Source organism: Anser brachyrhynchus (assembly GCF_964034855.1).
Source record: "Anser brachyrhynchus genome assembly, chromosome: 24".
Classification (NCBI taxonomy): domain Eukaryota; kingdom Metazoa; phylum Chordata; class Aves; order Anseriformes; family Anatidae; genus Anser; species Anser brachyrhynchus.
The window spans coordinates 7,456,672-7,484,062 of NC_137717.1; the positions used below are offsets into that span (position 1 = coordinate 7,456,672).

Consider the following 27,391-nt stretch of genomic DNA (forward strand, 5'->3'; position numbering starts at 1 on the left):
CCCTCACCACCCCCTCGCAATCTGCCCTGGCTTGGGGAGAAATGTGTGGTGGTTTTGCCTCCTTCATGTCGTGAAGGGAAAGTGTAGGCTTTGATTTTTATCTGTTCTGCGTGTACTGGCCACTGAATGTAAACATAGTTCTGAATTTGCCTAGCTAATTGGTTTTTAAGTCATAGGTGAAGTCATAGTTTGACCTCCCATATAACCTGGGTATCAGACTTCACTTAGTTTCAAATTGACTCGTTCACCTAGCCATTTTTGAGGTTTGCAATTTTAAATTGCAAACTTGATGGTTCTCTGAGAGGTGGTTGGTGAATATAAATACGATTTTTTTGCAGTGGAAGTCCTTGTTTCTTGAGTGGATTTGTGATCGCTTGCTCAGAAGGAACGGGACAGATTTCATTCAGACACCCTGCAAACACCTTTGTGGCTGAGACCAGACAGATCCTTGAGTGTGCGCTGCCTGTCTCTGAAGGAGCAGAGCAGCAGGAGGAGGATATGAGAACTGAGGCTTTCTTAGCCCTGGTAAGAATGAACTTTGGTGGTTAATATTACAAAGCCCCTGAAGCTTGAGGCTCATGTGTCAGGCTGCACAGTAGGAGAGAAAAGCTTCTGCTTCTGTAGGAGGTGATGTGAGAGGGCTGCCCAACCTGTGTCACAGCATAGCAGTCATCCTGCCAGGCAGCTGAGGAAGGCTCCCGTGGCTGCAGCACAGCACCTCTCCCGCTCTGGGAACCCACGGACAACGTGCAGGTCAGCCCAGCGCTCGCATCTAATGCTACAGGAGTGGGCAGCAGCAAGTGTGCTGAATCAGAAATACAACTGCCATAGTAGGAAAGGTAGAATAGAGGCTGGCAAGAAAACATTGTCACTGTGTGTCAATAGTCACCCGTGTCAATAGTTTTCAGGTTTGTGTTTCAGTCTTTGGGCATTTTAACTGAACTCTAAATGGTAGCTTCATCCTAAGCTGAAAACGTGCCTTTCTACATGACTAGCTAAAATGAACATAAGCTCGAGCAGCTTTTTAGCTCTAACCCATTTGTCTTTACCTCAGCTATTTCACTTACACATTTTGCTCTGTTATAGTATGCAATCCAGACACTTGCAGAAAGGTAAAACTGTTCACGGTTCTGCAGCAGTGTAGCACTCTGCTTCTTGGCATTGTCAGCTCTTCCACATAGTGCCTGCGTGCAGCGCAACATCATACAGCTGGGAACGACGGATTTTGCTGCAGTGCTGCAACCTCGTCACGTGTTGAAGCAGCATCTGTCAGACTTCGTTTTCATATTTGCTCTCAAAATTTTTATATAAATTGCCTTTATGTGTTATCCGGGTTTTAAACTACTGCACTGGCTTGTGGCTTCCCTGCTGGGTGACTTTGAAAATCACAGGCTACATTTCTAAAGCTGAAAGGAGGCTGCAGAAACTCCAAGCTTACGCTGATCATCTGATTCCGCTGCAGTACTTTCAGCTGCTTGTGCCTTTGAGGTGCCTGTGCCTCACGTGGGAGTGCGGTGGGTTACCTTAAAGGGAAAATCTGATGAAACTGCTTCAAGAACTTGTTGTTACATGTGATATCTTGGTGGAATTTACCAGAATAGAAAGGAGATTCCTGACCTAGGATCTGGAACAGAGCTGAAAAAACATTAATTCCTCAGGTAGTGTGAATCATTTGGAAATACGTTTGTTTTTACTGGAGAACAACAATTCCTGTATGATGATAAGTAACTGTTAGTACTGCATTGTGGTAAGAATTTTAACTGAGAGCAGTTGGGAAATCCTAATGAAGCTTCCCACTCCATTGTTTGTATCACATCCTGTATATCTATTGTTTGGGATTGTTTTTAGTGTTGAATGTGTTGTTAATGTCTTAACATAAAGGTATCCTATATAACATGCAGTTTCTCTGAGATTTGGCTATAGAATGTGATAAAGTATTTGCAGAAGCTCTTAAATTCTCTTGATGTTGCACTTACGTAGTTTTTTTTTGCATTGGGCAGAGCAAAGCAATGACTAGCACAGTTTGGAACAGGGCATTTCTTTTTATCTGAAACAAATTGTCAGAGACGCTGTGCAGGAGAGAGTGAGTGCAAAATGATCATCAGTGATTTGGAAAAGCTATGAAACTGAGTTTTTGAAGGTGAATGCAGAAGCAATGCTATAACCTGCTGGGGAGGCAGGGGGGACCGTTCTCCTGCAGTGACTGGAAGCTGGGCTGTTTGGATGCTGCGGAGTGCAGACAGCAAAGGTGAGCCCCAGACAGCTGGGTTAGGGATGGATGTAAGGTTGGCTTTAGGCACAGGCACGGTAAAATAGCAACTGCTGTGTGCAGAAAAACAGTTGTACCCTGTTGTCTGCTTTGGCTGTTCTGTAGTCCTGGAAAGCGTTGCTGTCATTGGGAATGGGTTGTCTCCGGGGTGGGATGACAGGTCCTCCCAGCATCAGCAGCAAGGCACCTTGGCTGCAGCACAATTCTCCTTGAGCCTGGGTCACCTTCCCCACATTTCCCAGAGCAGTGGTGGCAGCCAGCCCTGTCCTGCAGCACCCTTTCCCTGTCTGTCTTTAAACAGGAACTTGCTCCTAAGCCCCTACCCACAGATCCATACCATTCACCTTTCAGTTTTGCCTCCATTGTCTATGTTTCAAGCTTGTTTGCAGTGTAAGGCATTTTTTTTTCCTCTTTCTTTTTAAGAGAGATCTCTGTCCTGCATGCCTTCGGCGGCTGCTGTGACTGCTGGAGTGTGTGTGGCTCAGCATGGTCCTTCCCTCTGAGCCCATCTGTGCTGTGTGTACGCTGGCAGGGCACACAGGCTCTCTGCAAAAGAGCCCCTGGACAGGAGTCAGCAAAGCCTGGGCAGTGCAGTTGTGAGGGCTGAGCGCGTGCTGGGCTGCATGAGCAACAGCACAGCTGACAGGTAGAGAAGGACGGTTGTTTTCTGCTCAGTGCTGGTGAGATGGTGTCTGAAGAGTCATGTCCTGGGTCTGAAGCGTCCAGCCAGGGAGTCACGGAGCGTTGCTGATACAGCTGGGGAGCTCGAGCATTTGGTGTGGGAGGTGAGGAACTGAGGTTCCTGGAAGAGGTGAGATGAAGGGGGTGTCTGATCCCCTTCTCCTGGTGGGGGTTATGGAGAAGAAACAGTCGAGCTCACGTCAGTGGTGTGCAGTGAAAGGATGAGAGACAAGAAATGGAGATTGGTCAAACATAGGACAGGGTCCCAGGGGTTGTGGTGTCACAGTCCTTGAAGATTTTCGCAACTTGATGGAGCCATGAGCAACTTGCTGCACCTTTTGATGCAGCCCCCTTTGGAGCAGGAGCTGGACTAAGCTCTGTGGTACCTGGAATTAAGTTCATCACCTTAGTGGCAACCTAGACGAGACATAAAATGTAGATTTCCCATTTCTTCCCTCCTTGGTAGAAAGGAACAGCGCTGGGCGGGAAGCTGTGTGGTCCCATCTCAGTACAGCCAAGCCTGTCCTTCCTTCCTGTGAAACATCCTTCCTTCCTTCAGTCCAGAGAGTACAAGGGGGAAAAGGACACAAAAATAACAACACAAGGGAGTGAGGTTAGCCAGCCATGCCCTGAAAAAGTGCTAGAGGGAAACCCTCTGCTGCCGTTTGTGGCTTGCATTTGATTTTTCACTCTCCACTTCTTAAATGCCTTGTCAAAAAAGCATATATCCTCTCTTGGCTCCGATCTTCATTTAGTAGTGGGTTAAGATAAATTAATGCTTGGCATTAAGCATCATTAGCATCCTGTGTAATGCTTGCAGGAGCACGTGTGCTTCGGGAGCAACAGAATTTGCCCATCTTCTGTACAGAGTGCCTGTTGTCCATTGTCCATCAGATGCCAGTGGACTTTTAAAAACGTAAATGCAGGGTGCCTGAGAACTGCTTCTTTCTTATCAGTGAGGTATATCTAGATTGTGGGTTTTCTATCAGCATGAAACTGAGAGTTTGGAGCAAAGTTTTTCCATAGTAGTATTGAATTGTTTAGGCATGTTGAACCCTCTCAGCTTTGGCCTTGTGGACATGAGGCTCATAGGAGCTCAGTGAACTTCAAAGTTCATGATGTATTCAGTCCTGTGGGAGAAGTACCACTCAGCACCTTCCTGCTGGAAGTCCTGGCCTGCACTTCTGACCCACAAACAGCATTTAAGCTGCTTGCTGAAGGAGGCAGCTGGACATTAAGGAGCATCTTCCCACTGTGCAGTTACAGCTTTTCTTTCGTAGAGTCAGTGGCAATCCTAGTCAAAGGAAGCACTTTCTGCAAGCTATGGAGGATAACAACTCAGATCCCTTTCTGGATAGAGGGATCAGGTGTCCCTTTGGCCGTCTTCTACATTAAGGAGAATCCCAACAGCAGCTGCTGAATCCCCTGTCCAGTCATCAGAACTCAGACCTCAAAGTCAGGTAGAGCATCAAGCCTTTTACCTCATTGTTCTCAGACCAGCAAAGAGGCTGTAGCACAGTGAACATGTTTGGTCTTTGCCTTCTAGTACAGTAAGACCCTCACTTCTTTTGGCACTTTTCCCAGCCTCTGGTGCAATGTCCCTTGTATGAAACACCCATCAGTCTTTTGCAACGCTCAGCTTACAGGTGAAAACGTTCTGTCTATGAATTCATCCAGGATTTATTTTGAGATTGCCATTTTCAATGGCCTGATTGCCTCATATCATCCTGGCAGCTTCTTTTGGAGCCTTCCTGTTGTCTGTGGAGGGTGACAGGAGGGTGTATGGCTCGTGGCCTGGCTGCCCGCACTGTTCTGGGGCAGCTGGACCGCATTCCTGAATTTCTCTTTCCATGGCTGCCTGTGGGATGTGACGCTGCAGCAGGTGCCTTCCAACGAGGGGCAGGGACCCCTAACATTACAGGGAACGTGTTGGGTACCGACACCTACAGCAGAAGAGCTGCTTTGGAAAAACACCAGCACACCTGCAGAAATGCTGCTCTGCTTGGTTTGTACATGTGCTAAATTTTCTTCTGGGTTCTTTGCAGCGTGGGGCAGACAGCATCGCGCTGTCTTATTAGTCTTTGAATGTCAGTTTTGAGGTTAATGTGTTTGTCTCCATGGCTATGAGTACGCTCTCACAGAGCCATAAAAAAGCTCCTTAAAAAGATCCAGACTGTCAACTGTTTGTAAAAGTTATTTTTTTTTATTACCTGAGGGTATCTTCAGCAATAAATTGAATACAAAAGACTCCTGTTAGGGTCTTCTAGTCTACCCAGCTGTCTTCATTGCATAAATCACATTTAACAGAGTGACATAAACTACTGAATACGTCCTTTGACTTTGCACTTGCCAGTGAACAAAACTGATATATTCTAAAGCTGCAGGCTGGGAGCTTTGGGGAGAGAAAGGTCTGTCATTATAAGGAAGTCCCAGCTTACAGTCAGTGTTTGCGGTACAGCTAGAGGACAGGGTTCCCAGGGGTTTGACTTGGGAGACCTAGAAGGATTTGGAGACTATTCAGTGTGTTAACCAATCAAACTTCATTCACAAGTTGTGAAATGCTTTGTCTGAGGTCCACCTAGTTCAGATGACTTCAGGGAGGAATCACTGCTTTGCTGCATGTCTGAGTCAGTGCCTGCAGGCGGGCGAGGTATCTGCTGCTCCTGTTCAGTGGCGCGGCTGGGCTTCGTGGTGGCTGGTCATGCCTCGTCTTGCCTGCTGCTGTTGTGCCGTGTCTGGATGGCACAGAGAAGGGCTCTCTGGGAGCACTGCCACCCAGTAAGTGTTTCTGAAAGAGACCCTGATGGAGTCTTGGTTTAGTGACAGCAGCCAAGGTCTCCCTTCAAAGTGGAGCATGGGTTTTATGAATTGCAAAAGGAGCAGATGGGAGGTGGTGCTGCAGAGAGCTCTTCTCAGTTTGCTGAAGGATTCCCTTTGAGCAGCTGAAGGATGCTGCTGGAGCAGGTGATCCGGCAGTGACGTAGCCTAAACTGGCCAGCCTTCATGGCAGAGGGGTTTCAAATGGTGGACCACTTCCTTCTCCTCTCTTCATTCCAGCAATGTTCACCCCTGGTGTTCCTGCTCTCACTGAGCTGAGGAGTGCTGCTTGTCTCTATCTGCTCTAACAAATGCTTGTCCAAAATCTTTAGTGTTTCTGGTGCTGCTGGGCTCATGCACGTGTGTGAGCTGACGCAATTCTGCCACGGTTGGCATGTGTGCATGCACGGTGCTGCAGGTAAAGACAACCTTACCACAGGAAGTTTACAGTTCAAATCAAGTCTCAACCCTAGTTAGCTCTGGGAGTAACAGCCACTGCACCTGTAACCCAGTTCATCCTCACTGGCTTCTTCAAGGCACCCTTTCACCGGTGCACTGTTACTAATTGAGCCTTAGTCCAGCCCCACGCATTTTGGCTGCAATTGCATGTCAGGGCAGGATGCTGAGTAGGACTGCAGAAGTGCTGCTCTCCAGACATCCTAATGCAGTGTTCTGAAATGGTGCCAGCAATGGTATGTTCTGGATCTGCACTAAGCAGGGCAAGTATTGAATTTATAGCAGCAAGGCTGCATCAGAGGTCAGCCAGGCTAGGGCAAGCTTCTTGCAAGCTAGCCAGGAAGATGATGGTGTGCACCAAAGAGGGATCCACACAGTAACAGCAGCTTCACAGGGACTTGAGGTAAAACTTTTACTGCATTTTGGGATTCTAATGATTATGTTTAATATAAGGAATGTTCTTGTTCATTGGTTGATTAAAAATGTTAACGATTTATAAAGGTGGACCTACAAAGGAGCAGTTAAAATTGGCCGTAATCTTTTTCCCATAAATAATTTGCTGTGTTGTCATTCTGCTTTCTTTTAAAATTATTCTGGCCTGTAGTTGCATCTAGCTCTGGGGATATTGCAGGAGGACACATGGGTGGTTCTCAAAGACATACCTGTGGTCTTTCTCAACACTGGCACAAGTACTCGTGGGTAATGAATTTAAACAGACTGTCTAGTTCCAGATATCTGTTGAGGATTATGGAAGGTTATTGAATTAAACAGCTATTAGTAAAGATCAAGGAAAAATGAAAATCTATAGACATTTCTTTAAATCTGAGTGATCACTTCATAGAATCACGGAATCATTAAGGTCGGAAAAGACCTCCAAGATCATCTGGTCCAACCATCCCCCTATTACCAATGTCACCCACTAAACCACGTCCCTAAGCACCACGTCCAACCTTTCCTTGAACACCCCCAGGGACGGTGACTCCACCGCCTCCCTGGGCAACCTGTTCTAATGTCTGACTACTCTTTTTGAAAAAGAAATTTCTCCTCATTTCAAAACTAAACCTCCCCTGGCACAACTTGAGGCCATTCCCTCTTGTCCCATCACTGGTTACCTGCAAGAAGAGGCTGAAACCCATCTCACCGCAACCTCCTTTCAGGAAGTTGTAGAGGGCAATAAGGTCTCCCCTGAGCCTCCTCTTCTCCAGACTAAACACCCCCAGTGCCCTCAGCCACTCCTCACAGGACTTGTGTTCCAGGCCCTTCACCAACTTTGCAGCCCTTCTCTGGACAAGGCTCCAGGGCCTCGATGTCCTTCTTGTAGTGAGGGGCCCAAAGCTGAACACAGCACTTGAGGTGCGGCCTCACCAGAGCTGAGTACAGGGGGACGATCACCTCCCTGTTCCTGCTGGCTGCACTATTCCTGACACAAGCCAGGATGCCGTTGGCCTTCTTGGCCACCTGGGCACACTGCTGGCGCATGTTCAGGTGAGCATTGGCCAACACCCCCGGATCCTTTTCCTCTGCACAGCTTTCCAGACACTCTGCCCCAAGCCTGTAGCATTGCATGGGGTTGTTGTGGCCAAAGTGCAGGACCCAGCACATAGCCATGTTGAACCTCATCCCTTGGCCTCTGCCCATCGACCCAACCTGTCCAGGTCCCTCTGCAGGGCCTTCCTACCTTCCGGCAGATCGATATTTCCCCCCAACTTGGTGTCATCTGCGAACTTACTGAGGGTGCACTCAATTCCCTCATCCAAGTCCTCAATAAAGATATTAAAGAGAATAAGCTCCAACACTGACCCCTGGGGAACACCACTTGTAATGGGATGCCAGCTGGACTTAATTCCATTCACCACCACTCTCTGGGCCTGGCCACTCAGCCACTTTTCAACCCAGCAGAGTGTGTACCTGTCCTAGCCATGGGCTGCCAGGAGAATACTATGGGAGACCGTGTCAAAGGCCTTGCTGAAGTCTAGGTAGACTACGTCAACAGCCTTTCCTTCATCCATCAGGCAGGTCACCTGTTCAATAGATGAAGATGAGTTTGGTAAGGCAGGACTTGCCTTTTGTGAACCTGCGCTGACTGGGCCTGATCCCCAGGTAGTCCCACACATATTGTGTGATTGCACTCAAGACAATATGTTCCATATCCCTTTTGTAACTGTTCATGTTTTATTTCCTTGTGCCATAACATCAGTTTGAGGGTCTGCGTGGTGCCTTCCAGAGATGCTCGGAACTAGTTCCTGCATGCACAGACTGGAAGGAAGCATGGGGCAAATTGTAAAGAGAGGACAGGACTCAATTCCCAAAATGTAGGTTGGTTGGACACTTGTTTCAGCTTTTCACAGAGGGTTTTCCCTATTAGTACTGAAGAGGACACTTGTGAGCTGTGGATCACCGTCATCAGTGCTGCTTTATGCTTGTGTCATCCTTTGCATGGGTTGGCCCAGACCTTCCCAGACCCAAAAGGGCAGTCATTCCTGGGAATGACTCAGGAGTTAGCACAAACAGGGACTGTCCTGTTTGGAGGCTAATAAGGGTTGATCAGACAGGGGTTCTCGTTCCACACTAGTTGGACTTGGGGCCAGAGAACAGATCGAAGCAAGGCTAATGCACTGATACCCTTAAGCACTCTCTTTTGTCAACAGCGTAACAGTGGCATCTCTAAGGGGCCATTCGTCTAGACAGCCTTAGGCAGCAGCCTGGGATCAGAAGATCAGATGAACAATTATTTGACAGTGCTGACCACTCTTTTTTTTTTTTTTCCTTCCCTCCACTCCCTTTTTTAAAAAAAAAATATAAAAAATCTATGGAGAGTGTCTGGACTCCTATATTGAATGCACAGCTATAAAAGGGTAAACTTTGGGAACACAGGTACTGTCCAAGGAGATGGACTGATCAAGCAGAGAGCTTAGTCAGATTCTTTCTCCAGCCTGTAAAAAGGTAAGGCTGGGCAGGACCTCGAGGTCGGATTTCCTAGCATAAGAGAGCTGGGAGGGATACCAAAGGACTGCCCCGCTCCACTTTGATTTTCAGTGGCAGCATAGCTACCTGTGACAGCGTGGTGCTGTGGCTGAGCTGGGCACTCGCTGCTGACGTTTTGCTCCTTGCCACGTGTTGCTGAGCCCTGCATGCAGGTGGATTGTGAGCTCTGAATGTGGCACAGGAGCAAGCCCAGCAATGAGCAGCACAGGCTGCTTGCAAGCAGAGTTCCGCAGCCAAGCACAACACAGCACTGCAGTCACGTTTGTAGTGCAGTACTGAGCTGCCTGCTTTGTCTGGCTGATGGCTGGATAATAAGGCAGTGTGTATGTGATCATGTGGCAATGTAGCTTAGCCCAGGGCATAGCCCTGTAGCACAGCATGGAAGATAGTATGGTGTCTCAAGCCACATAGTCCTCAGAAAAAAAAAACAGAAAAGCTACATCCCCTGCTGTGTGTACTGCTCTTGTCTTAATGCATCCGGAGTGTTACTTGGCTTTTTCACAAAAAGATGACTTGTAAGTAGGTGATAGCTTGTTCTTACCTCTTTGTTCTCCTGCTCTGAGTACACCAGTTCCCATTTAGGTTTAGGTGGTTCACTTGCCAGTGATACAGGACTCGGCCCAAGGAGAGTCTCAGTTTGGGTTTTGAACTACTACTCCTGTGTGTCAGGATTATTCTGTGTTCTCAGCTTGCCATTACTTGGTAGCATCTCTGCGTTGTTTCAGTCTCCTTTCCACTCCATCACACGCACTGTTAATGAGACTGCTGAACTGACCACAGGAGAGGGATTGTGGAGGGAAAATGTATGAAAGGAAAGATCACCGTGTGTCTTGTATTCTCACCCCAACAACTGTTGCTGGCCATGTTCAGAGATGTATTTTGGACTACCCAGACTGTTGATCTCTGATAGCAGTTCTTACAACCTCTGTGTCTTTACCGGAAAGACTGTTTTTTTAAAACTGAACAAGGGTACAATTTCTAAGAGTCCTGGGCCTTCTTGCTCATTGTGGTTTCATCTAGTGTGTTTCCCTGACTTTGCTTATGAAGATCCATGTGGGAGACAGTGTCAAAGGCCTTAATAGTCAAGATACCTTACTTCTGCTGCCCAGAGAAGCTGTGGATGCCCCATCCTTGGCAGTGCCCAAAGCCAGGCTGGATGGGGCTTTGGGCAACCCGGTCTGGTGTGAGGTGTCCCTGCCCATGGCAGGGGGTTTGGAATTAGATGATCCTTAAGGTCCCTTCCAACCCAAACCATTCTGTGATTTTTCAGCTATCCAGTGCAACCCTTACCCAGTTTAACAAGGGTTAAAGTTGTTAGCAGCACTGCATTTGTACTTCCCAGTTCTTTCCCTCTCTTCACAAACTTAAGTTGTTCCTACTTCAGGAGGCCAAATATGAGAAGCTCCCTTAGCCTCAGGTCAGTCTCCCTTGTGAGAGTTCAGGCTAGCTAGAATGATTATATGTCACTTGCAGATGAACAGAATCTTGTTTATTGAGGCTCGCACAAAACTACCTACTTCATAAATAAAGATATGCAAATTAGGATGTTAAATAATCTGTTGACAGCTCTGCCTTGAGTTGTGACATGAGGCCCTCTGTGAAATTGTGTTGCTGCCTCCTTGTAGGGCTTCCACCTCCAGGCAAGTGTGGAGACGGAGCCCTTCTAAAATAGCAGATGCTGAACAACAAGGAATCGAGCATGAAGCTACCTGTGTCTAGCTTCAAATTGTGTTTTTGTTTGGTCATTCATGATCCTCTTGGATTTAAAATGCCAAGTTTTCTATGAAGGATAAGAGCAGGTCATCTGGGTCAGTGTGTGATAGCTTCAGGACTAGAGGACTGCTGGCAGACCTGGATGCTGGCTTTGCTTTGGCTTCACCTTATAGCTCTGCCTGCCTCTAAGAATGCACTGAAGGCCAACATGTCGCTTAGATGAGCCAGTTCTTTACACTTAGTGTTAAGCTATGCGGTTGTGCAATGGGGGATAGAAGGTTTTTACATCTGGTAGAAGTCATAAAGCAAAGCATAGCTACTGCTTTGCCCAGTGTGCCAGAGATAGCAGAGACCTGTCGATGACGAGCCATTATCCATGGTTTCCATCTCTGCCTTAAGTATTGCTTCCCCCAGTGCTTTTGATGCAGATCTGGCAGGACAGATCTTTTCCTCCTTTTTTGATTATAAGCTGGGCTCACCTTTCCTACTCAAGGCCATTATGTTTCCTGGATCAGACCACAACTGTATCTAGCCTAGTATTTTTTCAGCGGCCAAGAACAGGGCACTAGGGAAGAGTGTGGATACAGGGCAAACCTGCAGTAGGTTGGTTCCTACGTGCTTTTCCAGCCCTTTGCAGCACAGGCAATTACAGAACTGGATGTTGCTTCTGTGGATTTGCTATCCCTCAAAGGATGTCTCAAACACGTGTAAACTTTTAGCATCCACAGTGCCCTGTGGTAGAGTTCAGCATCTTGTCTGGATGTCACAAGGAACAACATCTCTCTTTGTTTGTTATGACTGCAGAGGCAGTGAACATTTGATCCTTTTCCCTCTTTTCCAAACTATTCATAATTTTATAGATTTGTCATATTACCCCTGAATCATTTCATTTTCCAGGCTAAACGATTCTCATCTGTCAGTGATTTCCTCTGCAGAAGCCATAATCATCTTTGTTGCATATCTTTTCTAGCTGTCGGCAAAGGCTGAGATGGGACCAGAACTGCAAACAGCTTTGGAGATGCTGGCACACCATGGAGTTGATACAGCGGGAAATTAATGTTTTCTCCTTTTTTATACTGTGCTTCTTTACTAGTAACTCATAATACTGGACTTGCTTTTGACCACTGTGGAGCAATGAGCAGTTATTTTCTTGGCACTACTTCTGGTTGACCCAAGACCTCTTTCCTGAGTGGTTGCAGTAAGCTCAAAGCCCACCATTTTACATGTCAAGTTAGGATGTTTTTTCCATATGCATAATTTTATGCTAATCTACACTGAAATTCAACTGTCATTTCCCTGAAGAGACTTGGAAGGCCCTTCCGTAGCTCTTCACAGTCAATTCTTGTCTACCTTATCCTGAGCTGAGAGTGTCTTTAGTTGCTTTTAGTGACACGGTAGAGATGATTTGATGCAGCGTGGCAGCAAGTGCAGCTGCTGCATTGCAAGTGTCACATGGGAGCACCAACTTCTCCAGGACGGTGTGAGTTTAAGTTGAAGTGCAGATCCAGGAAGGTTTTTGGAGGTAAACCATTTCTGCCGAGATGCTTGTGTAGGTGGGTGCTATCAAGAATTCCATTATGTTTATCCTTCAGAAATTCTCCTGGAAACTGTGGGCAGTCAGAAGTCTTACTGATGGAGAAATGGTGCTTTCTTCTGTCTCACGCTTTCTCAGTCCTGTGCTGCTTATTTTCATCCTTGTTCATACCTTGTACTCCTTTGTGCTGGCACATTTTTCTGGCCACTATTTTTTTCCTTAATGAAGGTCATTTTAGCGCAGACAAGTCCTGTGTGAATGTATGGGATAGGAGTGTGTGAGTATGTAGTGGAGGGTATTATGCATCTGGGAGTGAGAAGACATCAGATCTACCTCAGCCAGCATGCTCAGGGATGTCCCAAAGTATCCTAACACTGCAACTGCTCAAGCAGTCAAAGTGGCAGCAGACCTAATACTTGTTTAAATGGCCAAAGCAGAGTGAGTATAAGGATTCAAACTGATACCAGAAAGGAAACTCCCGAGCGTGGACCTCAGGAAAGAGTTTATAAACCTTGTCACAAATAAACAGTGAAAGAAATAGGACCCTAGGGAACCCTTGAATGCACGCTATCAAATGGTACCTCTTTGGTTAGATTACCTGAAAAAAAAATGGAGAGTGTTGGTTTCCTTCTGGAGCATTATGCGTCCTGAGAGCAACATACCTGGCAAGAAAATTTTCAAATGCTGTTTTATTTCAGTGGGGTATACAAAACAATGTTGAAAATAGGCCATGGGGCTAGCTTTGCAGCAGTGCATCAAAAGATCAGCCAAGACTGGTGGGGAAGGCTTAATAGTGTTGGGATTCAGCATGATGCCTTACACCCTTTCCTGAGTGAATCAAACATGCTGCTGTGGCTGGCAGAGTTGTGGCAGCAGCAGGCAGCCTGGGTCCCTGTGATTAAGGATGATCAGCAGAGCTTCTGCTTTCTTCTGAAATATGCTTTGAGCCATGAGGAAAGCAGCCCTGCTGGTCCTAGAGAGGAAGAAAAGAAAAAAGAATAAGTTAGAAAGCTAGGAGCACACGTCGTCATGTTGAACGCTGGGGATAGCTGGGATTGCATGGGTGGGGATGAGAGACTTCTCCCATTTTTCTCCAATTGTGCTGTTGAATGGTGCGTGCTGGGAGACCTTAGCAGGTTTTCTTGTGCGTAGTCTCCCTGTATGTCTGCACTGCAGCCACGTTGCTGTCTTAGCCTCCAGACACTGGTGCAGGTGTGGAGTACAGCTTCTTTTGTACCTGTGCTCTTTCTTTTTCCAAAACTCTGCTCTTTCCCAGCTTCTGTGATCTGCTAGGAGCTTGCTGAATTGCATTTCTGTGCCAAGGCTGGGCAGGCACTCATGCATAGGTTGGTTGCCTGCATGCCCTTTCATTTCTGTTCAAGGCATATGGTCCATTAGCCAGCGCAGTGCAATCAGTAGCTATGGCAGCTCTCCAAGCTGTTCATGTGGCAGGTGTAAAAGAGCTAAAAAACTTCCATTTTCCACTTACTGACTTTATTGATTGAGTTCCTCCAGTAAAGAAGCCACAGAAATAACCAGTTTTCTGTAGTATTGTGTCCATGAGCTCATTTTATGGGAGGGCTTCTGGAGCGATCCCCATTTTTCTGCAGGATTTGTAGGATCTGTGTGGAAACATCTGGATTGCTGAGCAAGCCTTTTGGCCAGGAGAGCTCACAGCAACTAAAGGAGTGGTTCTGCAAAGGTGCTGGCTTGGATGTGCTTCTCCTACTCATTCAGGAGAGTGGAGTATACCCTGTATCAGGTGAGGTGTGGAGAAACGTGCAACCCCCTGTAATTTGCATGCCAACAGAGATACTTCATTGCACATGTGGCTAGGGTATAATGCTGAAGAATGTGAAGGTTAAAGTTGCCCATGTCTAATGAATAAAATGATGTGGAGTACTTGATGTTGATCTTATTAGGCATATGGTAGCAGGGATGCCTTTCCCAGCTCTCTAGATGCTGCTGGATGATAAATTGCTTGGGTTTACATTTTTGGGTACTGTAGCCCATCTGTGGTATGGTGCTTGTCAGATGTGCAGTGTTATTCCTGCCCTTAGGGCAGGACTGACCCTGTCTGACCCGGATAGGTGTTTGGGGCAGGACAGGAAAAGAGCCCAAGAAGATGGCAGGAGATCTGCTGGATCAGAGCAAGGGTTTACCTGTCCTGTGTCCTGTCTCCACAGCAGTGGCTAGAAGCGGATTCCTAGGAAGGAGGTGGAAGATAGGTCTTAGAAGAGATTTCACCATATGCTAACTATCTAGGGAAAACAGAGCTTTAAGAAACAGAGAGAGGTAGACTGAAGTGATAGGGGTAGAGGAAAAGGAACAGGGATTCATCAGCAGTCATTCTAGCTGATTCCCATTGGTTTGTGTTTTACAAACAGCAGCAAAGAGCGCCTCTCTGTGCTACTCTCCAGATTTTATAGCTCTGCATTAATACCTCCGCCCCCATCAGCTGCCCCTGTTTCAGACTGAAGGGGCTGAACCTGGGCAGTGTCCTTACACACAGCATTTCTGAGACGGGTGAGACAGAAGCCTACAGCACTTGAGCCTGAGTAGTGGTTTTCCCTCCTGGTTTATATTATTTTTCTAATACTCTCTTTTTTTGTACTGCTATTAACATTGAATGGATGTCTTCATAAATACCACGGTATCCCTGAGGAGCCTCTTTCGTTGAAAGCGGCAATGCTGAAGAATTACAGATTAAAAACAATGACAATTGGGTACAAAGTAGACAACAGTAATGAACAAAAAAGCTGGCAGACAGTTAGGAAACTTCAGAGAGAGTGTGAGGCCCTCCTAGGGTGTTTATCCTGTGGCTTTCAGTTAGTCTGTGGGTGGTTCAGTTCCAGGCTGCACCTTGGTGCCAGAACTTGTTATGGGGGTGAGCAGAAGTGATGGTGACATCTGTAGTCCCTAAATTCCTGGCAGTGCTGAGCCTGGCTGAGGCAGGAAGGAAGGCTGGAGGGGTGAAGGAAGTGGAAGACTTCAGTGTGCAAAAAAAATCATAAAGGTAGCACTGAGCTAGGGCTGCTTTTCCCATGCTGTCTGCAGGGTGCTGCCAAGTTTGTGACTTGCTGGAGGGATGCCCACGTAGTGTTTGTGAAATCAAATGTAACAGTAAAATCTGAGGACAAGTAGCAGCATGGGACACTGAGTCAAAGAAGAGCATCTTCCTCAGCTTTGATTTGAGTGCAGTATGGGACATTTTTCTTGAAACTTTGAAGGCAGAAAGGTCTGTGATGTAACGAGATCCCCAGCTGTCCCACCCACCCACTCTTGCCCACAAAAAAGTGTTGCTAAATTCAAATACAGGGCAAATGAAGATCTTCTCAAAAGAGATCACTTGTCTGCTGCATGTGCAAGTCATTTTTTGACACCTGGCAGATAGGAACAGCATGCTGAGAGGCTTTAAAAGTATTGCCACATGTCTGATCAATAGCTCCAGAGCACAGGTAATTGCTTGCTCCAGGGTTTCCAGTGAGGGGACGTCACCAGCTGCAGAGCTCTGATGCTTATGAGGGGATAACCACCATTGTGTGCTGTTGGAAGGAAGGTGCTGAACCTAATGACTGAATGCTCAAGGTTGGTCTCAGTGAGCCTTCACTTGTGAACGTGTTCAGTGCAAGGCAAGCAGGAAGGGGAGCCAAAGGAGAGTGGCAGGTTTGCAGAGAAAGGCAAATTCTATGCTGGGCATGGTAAAGCAATGGTGACTGTTCAAACCCCAGCACTGCCCCAAGCACCTGCTAACTCTGAGCAACTGGGGGTGGCTTTATGCTCTGCTACTTTCAGAATGGCCCACCTAGCTCAGGTCCCAGTGTAGAGGAAGTTCTCTTACAATGCTGGGAGCAGAGCAGCACAGAGGAATTCAGTGGGTGATTGGAGTGCCTGTGTAGGGTCTGTGTGACTTGGTGACGTACCAGATCTTCTCCTGTATCTGCAGAGCCTGCTGCAGTCTCCCACACTTGCTGTAGATATTGTTTGGTGTTCTTGTTTTAGTCTCCATGAATGCTGTGGTCGCTGTGGTTATTTTCGGCTGCAGTCTCATTTCACGTCTCTAGTCTAGCACTGTATTAGTCAATATTCAAACCATTTCCAGATTGTTTAGCTTGTTCTGACTTTTAGAATTTCCTCTCCCAGCAGATGCAGATGTTTCTGAGACAGTTTAGCCCCCAAAGTGCAGACATCCCTAAAAGTCACTTGGCATTTTGCCTTTTTGTTCAATGGGGCCAGGGTGCCCTTTTCCCCACTGTGTAAGCAAACACATCATCTGCCTCTCTTCAGCTGCACTGGGACATTGTTAGATGCCTGCAGCTGGTGTGCAGGATTAATGACATTCCAGTCTTAGTGGACTTTGGCTCTTATTTAGTCTGAATATCTTTTTTTAATACTTTTTTTTTTCTGGAGTACTTTTCTCCTGTTCCCACGACTACATATCGTTGCATGCGATCAAGAACAGGGTGCCAGAAGGAGCTCATAAAAGGCAAAAGCAAATTAGAAACATTTTCCTTCCTTCCGTCTTTAATTGACTGAAGGCTCTGGTCACAATATCCTTACCTGCTACAACTGGTGACCCCCGTGTCCTTTTTCTGTATAAACGACAGAAAAATTTTGCTTTACAAATGGAAAATGACATGCTGGACTTCTCCCAGCCTGTTCCACCCTGGGGCAGGAAAGAAAAATCCCACTGATGCTCTCATCATGTTGAACTGTGATGCAGACATGAATTGTCAGTAGCATTACCACCTTTGAGCATGACATGTTCACACTCCCTTGCATACGTATACAACACCAGAAACCCTTTAATTAAAACTACAGATGCTTATGCACACAGGGCAGATTCCAACTAACACACCTAACCTACATTTCAGGTGGAAATGTGCCAGAGTGTGGTCTAATCGATTTTCCCCCCTAACCTGTTTGGCCAGACTGCTAAAAGGAATCCCCAGGTTTTGCTGATGTGTGTCTCTAGGGCAGTCCTTGTGCCTGAAGTGACTATCAGGCTCCTAGCATTACTGACTACATACGCTGGTGACCTATGTTGCCTAAGGCTCCCATTCCCCAGGTGTGCGCAAACACTCCCAGCATTGTGCTCAGTGCAAAAATACACTTCCCACGGGTATTCTGAGTAATGGTTTAGCAGAAAATAGAACAGGGAGGATCTAAGCTTACCTAAGCATTTGGAGAGGTGGAGGAGGGAGGAGTGTCAGGTGTATGTCCAATCCACAAGAGCATGGACAATAACTCTACTCTGTCTCTCCCCTGAAACTAGACCACTCATCAGCTGTGGAATGCAGAACTCGGCCTGTCTGCATCTGACAGTGTGGAGGACCCCGAGGACTCCAACTGCAATGGGGCAAATTGCGATTCTTGACTCTAATTATAACCGTGTTTTAAGCTATGGACTTTCTGTTGGTTGTGACGAGTGCTGTTCTCCAGAGACTACTGCAAACCCTACAGCTTCAAGAAGAGAAGAAATAAATGAAAAAATGGCTGTAGGCCAAAGCACTAATAATTCTCATTCGTCTTTAGGATTGGCTAAGGCTGAAACTTAGTGTATGGGATGCTTCATTACCTTTTAATGATTGGTAACGTAGCAGACCAGCAGTGCCACCAAGGGGGGCCTGGGCTCCACCGATCACAGTGAGGGAGTGTTGTTGCAGTGTCAGAGCATAAGTAAAAAGATAAAACAGACAGATTAAGTGCAAAATGTGTTTGTGCAAGATAACAAAGTCCTCTAGTACTTAGCAGATGTGCAGCTGGCAACATGTCTATCTTGGTTTAGTGGAGAGGATAGTGAGAGTAGGTGCCAACAGTCATTCCCACATGGGCATGTTGGGGATGTCCTAAAGCTTGTGGGACTCCATTACCAACAAGCAGTCAAACCAAGGAACAGGAAATGTAGAGTAAGATGCTTCTGTGTGTTTGGAGAGGAACACTGTCATGCTCCTAAGGACTTCTGACAGAAATTTTCTGTACAGGTCTGAAGTAGTAGTTGTTTAATTACAGTTCCTGAAAGGAACGATGGTTATCTCCCGATTCATAAAGAGTTTCAGCTAGCACGAGTGTTTCTAGCTAAAAGCTTTTTGTCTCCATTCCCACAGGTGTGAAATGACTGTGTGTGTTTTGTGCAGGCAAGTTAATATAGCCCCAGCGGAAGGTTATATTCAATGATGCCGCTAAAGAAATGTATACATAAAGCTGTAGATAATGATGAGCAAAACCGAGTGTGCAGAAAAATATAAATCTAAGAGCATAGCAATTGGGAGAATTGGGAGCAATCGTGAAAATACTCTAGTAAATTAAATGTCTTGAATACTAAATTCTCACAAATGTCTAACAAGATGCCTTAGCCAAAACTGTGGCTGGAAGACAATCTGTGCTAAATAGGGGAGAATAAAAATGATAATGTAAATTCAAAAGAGTGTTAGGAAATGCAGGTACTTGATGGGGAAAACCAGAAAGCCCAAATGGCAAATCCATGGGGAAAAGTAGAACTAGAATGAGTCGTTTAAATAGCAAATTCTGGTAAAACCCACAGGCAGGGGTTCAGCTACTTACACCATGGGACTCCCTTTGAGAAACCTGGTCTGCTGGGGGCTGATGGGGTTCACCTATCAGAGATGGGGAAGAGCATGTTCTGTCATAGGCTTGCCAGGCTGGTGAAAAGGGCTTTAAACTAGGGTTGCCAGGGGAAGGGAACCTCAATCCATCCTGCTCCTCACAGTCTGATGCCAGTGCTAGTGATAGATGTCCAGAGCCTGGAAAGAGGTCATGGGTCAGCAGGAGAGCACCTGAAGAGCAGCACAGAAGAATTCTGGCCACTCCAGCCAGTAAGTCAGCTTCATCTGGGGCCCAACTTAAACTCATCCTCGCCAACAAGGAGGAGCTGGTGGGGAATGTGAAGCTCAAGGGCAGCCTCGCCTGCTGTGACCATGACATTGGTGCAGTTTAGGATCCTGAGGGCAGCAAGGAGGGAGCACAGCAAGCTCGCTACCCTGGACTTCAGGAGAGCAGAGTTTGCCCTCTTCAGGGATCTGCTTGGTAATGAACCAAGCACGTGACATGTAGCATGTGACAAAATGCTGGAGGGAAGAGGAGCCCAAGAAGGCTGGTTGATATTCAAGGACAGGAACTCAGGAGTGAGGTATCCCAACAAAGAGGAGGTTGGGTAAAAACACCAGGAAGTTGGGTAAAAACCTGCAAGGATGAACAAGATGCGCCCAGCGAAACTCAAGCAGAAAAAGAAGGTCTGCAGAGGGTGGAAACAAGGACAGATAGTCTTGGAGGGATACAAAGGCATTATTCAAGCAGACAGGGATCAGGTTGGGAAAGCTAAAGCCCTATTAGAATTAAATTTGGACAGGGACACAAAGGGCAACAAGAAAGGCTTTCATAGGTACATTGGTGGTAAAAGTAAGACTAGGGAAATGGTGTGTCCTCTCTGGAAGGGAAATGGGAGACCTGGTCACCTGGGATGCGGAGAAGTCTGAGGTACTCAGTGACTTCTTTGCCTCAGTCTTCACTGGCAAGATCTCCAGCTACATAGCCCAAGTCCCAGAAGGCAAAGTCAGGAACTGTGAGAATTATGAACCACCCGCTGTAGGAGAAGATCAGGTTCAACACCAGCTAAGGAACCTAAAGCTGCACAAGTCCATGGGACCTGATGAGATACATCGATAGATCCAGAGAGATCTGGTGGATGTAGTTGCTAAGCCACTGTCCCTCATATTTGAGAAGTCATGGCAGCCTGCTGAAGATCGCACTGACTGGAGGAGGGGAACCATAACCCCCATTTTCAAAAAGGAGAAAAAAGGAAGAGACCTGAGAAACTACAGCCCAGTCAGTCTCACAGCTGTGCCTGGCAAGATCATGGGGCAGATCCTCCTGGAAACTATGCTCAGGCACGTGGAAAAGAAGGAGGTGATTGGTGACAGCCAAAATGATTTCACTAAGGGCAGATCATGCCTGACAAATCTGGTGGCCTTCTACGATGGGGTTACAACCTTGGTGGATAGGGAAAGATCAACTGACATCATCTACCTGGACATATGCAAAGCATTTGACACTGACCCCCATGATATCCTTTGTATCTAAATTGGAGAGCCATGGATTTAATGGTTGGGCCACTTGGTGGGTAAGGAACTTGCTGGATGGTCACTCTCAAAGAGTTGCAGTCAATGGCTCAATGTCCAAGTGGAGATCAGTGATGAGTGGTTTTCTTCAGGGGTCAGTACTGAGACCAGTGCTATTTAACATCTTTGTTGGTGACATGGACAGTGAAATTGAGTGCACCCTCAGCAATTTTGCTCATGTATGTAATAAATCACATCAGCTGTGGAGCACTTGGGGAGTTCCAGGGCCTTGTCTGGTAGAACTCTTGAGTACCTTCAAAGAACAGAGATTCCGCAGCTTCTCTTGGACTCTGTGCCAGTATTTGACCATGCTAGTGGTGAAAAATAAATTGTGCTAATATCTACTTGGAATTTTCCTTGCAGTGTCCTTTGCTGCTTGTCTTTTCACTGTTCAACCAGCCTGACTCTGTCTTTTCTACACCCTCCCATCTGGTAGCTGCAAACTGCAAAATGTCTTTGTCTTCTCTTCTCCGGGCTGAATAAACCCAGTCCCTTCAGTGTCTCCTTGCATGTCCTCTGCTCCAGCCCATGGCCATCTTGGGGTCTCTGCTGGACTCACCCCAGTACATCTGTGTCTTCCTTTTACTGGGAAGCCCCAGTAAAAGGAATACTGCACTCCAGATGTGGCCTTGCAAGTACCAAAAAGAGAGGAGGTTCACCTGTCTCAACCTGCTGGCTTCACTTTTGCTGGTGCAGCCCAGTTTATGGGTGACCTTCTTTGACACAAGGACGCACTTCTAACTTTTGTTCAACTTTTCCTCCTCCAGGACCTCCAGGTCCTTTTCTGTGAAACTGCTTTCTAACTAGCCAGCCCCAGCCTCTCCTGGTGCTTAGGGCATTCTGTCTCAGGAGCAAGATTTGGACTTCTCTTTGCTGAGGCTTCTGTCCACCCCTTTCTCCAGTCTGTCCAGGTCCTTGTGAATAACAGCCCTGCCCTCCAGCATATCAGCCATGTTCCCCCCACCTTCCAGTCTGGTATCGTCCATGAACTTTCTGAGATCACACTCCATCTCATCATCTAGGTTATTAATAAAGACATTAAACATTATCAGCCCCTGAGGGACACCACTAATAAATTGTTCATTATAATGTATTTAAATAATGCTCAACTTCCAGATTGCTCAAAGATTTTCTTAGCCGTATCTTTCAAGACATTCAAGCTAGTCCATTTAAACAGGAGAAGGTGGAATTTGTACACTAAGGGTAAAAATTCTCTCATTCAGAGAGATGCTTACTCCAGGACAAGTTCTCATGCACAAACTTGCAGTGGGACAAGGTGAGTTACATCTGAATTACTTTCAATTTGCAAGTAATCACAGAACCAAAAGCTGGTTTAGGTTGGAAGGGACCTCTGTAGGCCATCTGGTCCAACCTCACTTCTCCAGCAGAGCCACGTAGAGCCACTTGCCCAGGCCATGTCCGGATGGCTTTTGAATATGTCAAAGGAGGGAGACCCCACAACCTCTCCGGGCAACCTGTGCCAGTGCTCAGTCACCCTCACCATAAGAAAGTATTTCCTGGTGTTCAGATGGAACTTTTTGTGTTCTAGTCTGTGCCCATTGCTTCTTGTCCTGGCATTGGGCACCACTGACAAGAGCCTGGCTCTATGGATGTGGTCCACCTCCTTTGGATGGCTCTGTATGCTTTCATACTGCCCACATTTGGGATGTTATTATGCCAATCTGTCAGAGACTAGATTTATGAAAATATTTAAGCAGTGAATGAGATTTTCATGGTGTGATTCTGTCAGTTAAATTCAGTTGCAGTTGATTTGATCTACACTGTCTTGTAAATCCAGCTGGTTGCTTATTTGCATATTGGCTTGGGTTGGAAGGGACCTCAAAGATAACCAAGTTCCAACTCCCCTGCCATTGGCAGGGATGCCACCCACTAAATCAGGTTGCTTGAGGCCTCAACTAACCTGGTCTTGCACACCTCGAGGGATAGGGCATCCACAACCTCTCTGGGCAAACTGTTCCAGTGTCTCACCAGCCTCATACTAAAGAATTTCTTCTAGATATCTAATCTAAATTTCCTTTCTTCCTGTTTAAAAACATTCCCCCTTGTCCTGTCATCATCTGATTTAGAAAAAAAGTCGCTCTCCATATTTTTTATAAGCCCCCTTTAAGTACTGAAAAGCCACAATGAGGTCACGCCAGAGCCTTCTGTTCTTCAGGCTGAACGGCCCCAGCTCCGTCAGCCTTTCTTCATAGGAGAGGTGCTCCAGCTCCTTGATCACCTTTGTGGCTCTCCTCTGGACCTGCTCTGACAGATCAACATGCTGGGGGGCTCCAGACCTGGACGCAAGACAAAGTGGGGCCTCACAAGGGCAGAGCAGAGGGGGACAATCACCTCCCTCAACCTGTTGGCCATGCCTCTCTTGATTCAGCCCAGGATGCAGTTGGACTTCTGGGCCACAAGTGTGCACAACTGGCTCATGTCAAGCTTTTCATCCACCAGAACCCCCAAGTCCTTCTCTGTAGGGCAACTCTCAATGAGTTCTTCTCCCAATCTGTACTCGTGTCTGGGATTGCCCTGACCCAGGTGCAGCACCTTGCACTTGGACTTGTTGAACCTCATTAGGTTCACATGGGCCCACTTCTCAAGCTTGTCCAGGTCCCTTTGGATAGCATCCCTTCCTTCTGTTGTATCAACTGCACCACTCAGCTTGGTGTCATCTGCAGACTTGCTGAGGGTGCACTCGATCCCACTGTCTATGTTGTTGATAAAGATAATAAACAGTACCAGTCCCAGGACAGGCCCCTGAGCAACACTACTCATCACCGGCCTCCACCCAGACGTAGAGCCACTGACCACCACTCTCTGGGTGTGACCTTCAGGCCAACTCCTTGTCCACTGAATGGTCGACCCATCAAATCCATATCTCTCCAACTTGGGAGATCAGGATGTCATGTGGGACCATGTCAAAGGCCTTATAGAAGTCCAGGTAGATGACATCGGTCAGTCTTCCCTTGTCAACTGATGCAGTCACTCCATCACACAAGGCCGCCAGATTGCTCAGGCGTGATTTATCCTTGGTGAAGCCATGCTGGCTGCCTCGGATCACCTCTTCGTGTTGTATGTGCCTTGACATTGCTTCCAGGAGGATCTTTTCCATGACCTTGCCAGGCACAGAGGTGGTGCTTACTGGTCTGTAATTCCCAAGGTCCTCTTTTATTCCCTTTTTAAAAACGGGAGCAATGTTTCCCTTTTTCCAGTCACCAGGGAGTTCGCCTGACTGCCAGGACTTTTCAAATACGATGGAGAGAGGCTTGGCAACTACATCAGCCAATTCCTTCAGGACCCTGGGATGCGTGGCATCAGGGCCCAGAGACTTGTGCTTGTTCAGTTTCATCAGGTGGTCTTGGACCCGCTCTTCGCTTACGGTGGGTGGGACTTTGCTCCCCCAGCCCCCATCTGTGGGTTCAGGGAAACAAGAGAGGTGGGAAACCTGACTGACAGTGAAGAATGAGGCAAAGAAGTTGTTGAGTACCTCAGCCTTCTCCATGTCTATTCCTACCAGTTCTCCCTTCTCATCCATCAGAAGGGGGACACTCTCCTTGGCCTTTCTTTTCTGGGCAATGTACCTATAGAATCCCTTCCCATTCCCATTCTTCTCATCCCTTGCCAAGCTCAGTTCCATCCGTGCCTTGGCTTTCCTGATCCCATCCCTGCACATCCAGACAGCATCCCTGTACTTTGCCAGGCCACATGTCCCTGCTTCCACTGCCTGTGTATTTCCCTCTTGTGCCTCAGTTTGACCAGGTCAAACACATAGTACATACATACGTGTCCTATCTTCCCTTTTGAATGTTATGAGTCAGTACATCTTTTGACACGTTGCTTTTCAAATAGCTTTGGGAAAGCAGGTCTTGCTGCACACATACTTTGAAGAGTACTACTGTACGGTTCAGTGTTGGGTTTTGTAGGTGAAACTCTATGGCCTGTGTTTCTTAGGAAGGCAATAGCAGCCCTTTGTTCTTTGGGATTCCTCCACAATAAAATATATTAAAAGAAGAAAGTAGCGTAGTGTAAAAATAATAAAACACCCTATTGATAAGAGGCTTGTGAGGCTGGGATTGCTCCAAGGATGGCATGCTGCTTGGAACTCTTCTAAAGAATACAAAAGCACTAGACAAAGCACCAGATCCCTTATAAAGGTGTACAAGATGTAGGGAGCTGTGATGGGTTTTCTTTATCTGAAATTTGCAGATTTATGACTGTGAAGTATGTTAATTAAATCTCATCCAAGAGATCCGTCCCAAGTCTGGTTGTTTAGAAATGTGCAACTCTTCACTGAGAGCCTTCATGAGTTAGGATTCTTGTCATATCCAGAAATCAATCTTTACTTGGGATTCATTTCCCATCACTTTTGCCATTTAAGCCTGAGCTGCTTATTCCCCTTCCATGGAGAGAGGTGGAGGGTACGTTATCTGGTCTTCTAGAATCTGCTTTGAGAATGAAATGAATGTCCTCTGAATATGCCATGCCATTGTCTGGAGAACATGACCAACTCAGATATATAAACCTTGTAGCAGTGTGACTTAAAGCAGAGAAATCCCACCTTAGAAGGCCAAAATAAGTTGATTTTCGTAGTGTTTATCCATCACTGTATTCGTATATTAAAAAGCTTGTGATATATTAGCAAAAGACAACAGAGAGGGCTTTAACTTTGACTCAGTTCTCACAGTGTGTGAGTTGTTTTTTTTTGTTTTTTTTTTTTTTTAGCTTCTGAAATCATTAGTTATGAGTCATTTCTACAGGAAAGGTTGGGTCAGATAGAAAAGGAGCTCAAGGCCTCAGCGACTCTAGGCAGGGGGAACATGTGTACCTGTGTGTGGCAGCAATTTGGCTGTTTGGCTGGAATATGAAGGATGTCCTTGTGGGGCTCAGTGAGGCTAGGAATGTTCCCACATAGCTTCTGCAGAGTTCAAGGTGGTTATGGGAGATCCCAAAGGGCAGTTGTGTGTGATTTACCAAGCCACACAGAGCCCATCGCTGGTTTAGCTACAGACTTCAAGGGTTCTGAAGATCCTGGAGATGTTTGCTACCACATCATAGGATGTCTTTATCTTAGAAGTTGTCCTGTATCACTTGCTTCAAGATCTTTCAACTGTTCCCTATTTGATGCCTGTCAGAGGGGTAATAAATATAATAAATAAAATAACTACTCTTGAGAGACATCAAATAAGATACAGGACATAGGATACCCCAAAAAAGTTTTGAGAAAAAATGTTTCAACACCCAAGGAGCAGATATTTGGTGCCATAATCAGGTGAGATTGTTTTGGGGAGTCTCCCAAGCACTGAGAATCCCACTGTCTGTTTGGTGTTACAGACTAGGTCTCTCTCTTCAGAAGACGACTTATCAGGGCAGTCTGGCTGTTTTTGAGGAAACCAGGTGGAGTACATGGCAAAATGTGAGGATGGACTGTGGGGAAATGAGTTTTATGTGACATGAGGTGCACCTGGGGGCCCATCATTTCTGATTTGTTGGGTTTAAATGTTCCCTATGCAACAGACAGTTAACCAGAGGGCAGAGGAACCAGCTGCCACAGTTAAAATTTTGGAACCATTAATTCTAAATATAAATCAAAGGTGAGATCGCATCAGAGCAGGTTGTTTGCTCTGCCTCTGAGTACTCTGGCAATGAGGTAAGTCCTGGTTATTGTCTCCTACAGAGGAAGATTTGAATAGTTGGGAGGCTTCGAAGCCTATGAGAGAGAGATCTCCAGTGACCCCAAGCTGCTGTTGAGTGGAACAGTGAATTTGGCACAGAAGACAGGATGCAAAGACAAGTGGTCTCAGCAGATGCAGTCTTGGGAGGGCCCTTAATTCCAGACATATGGGAAGGTTTATGGGGAAGGCAACATCTCAGAAGGTCCCTTTGACCTTGAAGGCACGTATTCTGGGATTCTTCTGCCATGAGATCTACCATTCCCTCACCATTTTCAGAATTAATTACTGAGTTCAATTTTCAGTTTCATTCAAAGATTTGAATTTTTCTTTAGAAATCAGGTTCTCCTCTGGGATTCTGAGCAGCCTCTGGCATCAATGACTCTTGGGATAGTGTCTCAACATCCCTCTCCTGCTCTTTGTGACCCATGGGCTCTGACAGTGTAGCCTGAAGGTCTAATTCTTGACTCTTAATTCCCGCCAAGCTCTTCACCAAGCATTACCAGGTACAGATAGAAGGGCAGGTAATTACCTAGCCATGGTCCCAAATCTGCAGGAACCAACTTCGGGAGGGTGATTTGGAACAAGTTAGTTTAAGGGTGGTTTACCTGCAATAGTGCATCCCTTCCCAGGGGTCTGTGCCCATAACCCCTGTTCTTCCTGTTGTAGATTCCATCAGACCATGCCAGGTCACTGCCCAGGGAGATAATTTATTCTCAGAAGTCCCCTGTCTTTGAGGGCAAGGGCCTCTCTCTGCAAGCAGTAGCTCACTGAACTTGACCTACTGCTCTTCATGATGCAGCTTCCTAAGGACCCCGAGGGTGTGAGAGGAGAGATTCAACTCTATCTAGATGACAGCTGATTCTGCAGGAATAGAATAAGAAGGAGGAGAGGGAGATCCAGCTCCCTGACCCCTCTGCGCACCTGCCTTTGGAGGTATCTTCATTTTCCACCTTTTCTTAAGACGGGGGTTGTGAGGCCAGTCTCACTGACAGAGCTTGCAAAGCCGCTGTGATCTTTCCCTGGTGAGGAGCCTGTCACTTGGAAACCAGAGCTGTTCCCCAGACTGGTGCAGTGCTCACAGGCAGCACACAGCCCTCACCTGCCGAGCTCTGCAGAAGCA

At 46.6% G+C, this 27,391-nt stretch overlaps 1 protein-coding gene across 4 annotated transcripts in view; it reads left to right on the forward strand.

The window, feature by feature from the left end:
• The window catches only part of LUZP1 (leucine zipper protein 1), a 50,160-nt gene that overhangs the window by 5,314 nt on the left and 17,455 nt on the right, over positions 1–27,391 (forward strand). The window contains exon 1 of one of the 4 annotated variants that reach the window (XM_080566740.1): positions 1,678–27,204. The exons of the other annotated variants lie outside the window; for them this stretch is intronic. The gene's annotated coding sequence lies outside the window, so the exon portion shown is untranslated. Of the gene's footprint in view, positions 1–1,677; positions 27,205–27,391 lie in introns of those variants that run through there. 4 annotated transcript variants of the gene reach the window in all.